The following is a 2,061-nucleotide window of genomic DNA, read 5'->3' as shown; positions in this document are numbered from 1 at the left end:
CTAGTTTTGTTTGGAGAAGTATTCCTTGCTGTCATCCACGTTGGGCTTGATCGTGTCACTGCCTGGTTTCCAGCCAGTGGGACAGACTTCCTCCTGCTCATCTGTGTACTGAAAGGCCTGGGCCAACCAGAGAGCCTCATCCATGGAGCATCCCACAGGCAAATCATTGACGGTGATCTGGCGAAGGGCACTCGTGCCATGAATGATAAAGAGGCCCCTGTAGTCAATCCCCTCATCTTTCTTCAGCATGCCATAATCATGGGACAAGCTTCTGGTTACATCAGCCAGCAGGGGGATGTTCAGAGGGCCCACACATCCCTCCTTCAGGGGGATGTTATGTTAATGCAAGCCAGGTCGGGGAACTGTGAGTCTACAGAGACCCCCAGCACCTCACAGCCCAGCTTGCGGAGTCCTTGGCATGCTCGCTGAAAGTGATGATCTCCGTGGGGCTCACAAAAGTCAAGTCCAATGGGTAGAAAAAGAGGACCACCTATTTCCCTCTGTAGTCTGACAGCTTAACCTCCTTGAAGGCGCCATCTACCATGGTGGTGCCCCGGAAGTCTGGGGTGGGCCTCCTGATGTGAGCATTTCCAGAGGCCATGACTGAAAGCTGCGTGGGGAAGGGTGGGAGGCGCAGAGAAGCGGACTAGCTGACTTGCGTTCTCAGAGACCTGTCTTTTTCTTTATTGTTATTCAAGTATAGTTGTCTCCATTTTTTCCCCACCACTCCCCACCGTCATCCCCGCCCATTCCCACCTCCCACCCTGGATCCTACCCCCGTTTGGCTTTGTCCATGTGTCCTTTATGCATATTCCTTGATGACCCTTCCCCCTTTTCCCCATTATCCCCCTGCCCTCTGGCCACTGTCAGTTTGTTCTTTATTTCAATGTCTCTGTTATAATTTACTTGCTTGTTTGTTTTGTTGATTAGGTTCCACTTAAAGGTGAGATCATAATGGTATTTGTCTTTTACCACCTGGCTTATTTCACTTAGCATAATGCTCTCCAGTTCCATCCACACTATAGGGAAGGGCACGGGCTCCTTCTTTCTTTCTGCAGTTCAGTATTCCATTGTGTAAATGTACCATAGTTTTTTGATCCACTCATCTACTGATGGGCACTTTGTTTCCACCACGTGGGTATTGTAAATTGTGCTGCTATGAACATTGGGGTGCACAGGTTCTTTTGAGGGACCATACATTACATTTACTTGTTAGGTATCTAATTTGTTTTATTCTATAACATTCTCCTCTCTTCTTCCCCATAATATTGATCCATTGAATGACTAGATCAGTTGTCTTATAAATACTTATCCTTAGAAATAAATTTAGAAACCATTTTTCTAAAGGTTTTCAGAATGAAATATTTCTACTATATAAAATCATTGAATTGGAAGTGTGATTGCACTTCTAGCCAGTCAATTTGTTCCTTTTCACATATGGTTTCTAAGGGCAGGTTCAATTACATTGTTCAGGTTTGATTCCTTGCTTCTTCATTTACCAGTAATATAATATTTGTTAAGTTATCTCACTTTTCTAAGTCTCACTTTTTCTACCTGAAGAAATAGGGGTGGTTTCTACCTTACAAAGTTGCTGTGAGAATAACATTAGGTAATTTAAAGGGCCTGAAATGGTACTTTTAAGTTATAAGCTCTCAGCTATTGAATCGCTACCAGTGGAAAACAGTAGTTTTGGCATAGCATTCAGTTAACAGATATGGGTCACAGTATCAATTTCTTTCCCTCTTTTTTTGTCAATAACCCTTGATATGTATTTATTTTTGTTGTGGTCAACATTGACTGTGTAGTAGAAGTTTTATTGATTTAAGTTGGAGCCACTTGGCATTTTAGGAACTCATGATCAAGCAGTAGCATGTTTACTTTAGGCACATTTTAACCCTAACATGTAGAAATTACTAACATACACACTGTAAACTACCATTATGCTATAGTTTAAGTTGGCACTGGGTGCTGTGACATGGGGCACCACATGGTAACATCATGGTGTGCTTACTGCCCACGGAGTTCCGCTCTTCTGAAATAAAACAACTACAGCTGATTTCT

General features: G+C 43.1%; 1 pseudogene; it reads right to left on the bottom strand.

Annotated features, from left to right (window-relative positions):
* LOC112320010 (peroxiredoxin-2 pseudogene) lies at positions 1–601 on the bottom strand (annotated as a pseudogene).
* Between the last annotated feature and the right edge of the window lie 1,460 nt (positions 602–2,061).

Source organism: Desmodus rotundus, chromosome 4 (assembly GCF_022682495.2).
Source record: "Desmodus rotundus isolate HL8 chromosome 4, HLdesRot8A.1, whole genome shotgun sequence".
NCBI classification, from domain to species: Eukaryota; Metazoa; Chordata; class Mammalia; order Chiroptera; family Phyllostomidae; genus Desmodus; species Desmodus rotundus.
The sequence above is the reverse complement of the archived record's forward strand: the minus strand, read 5'-3'. Positions and strand labels throughout refer to the sequence as shown.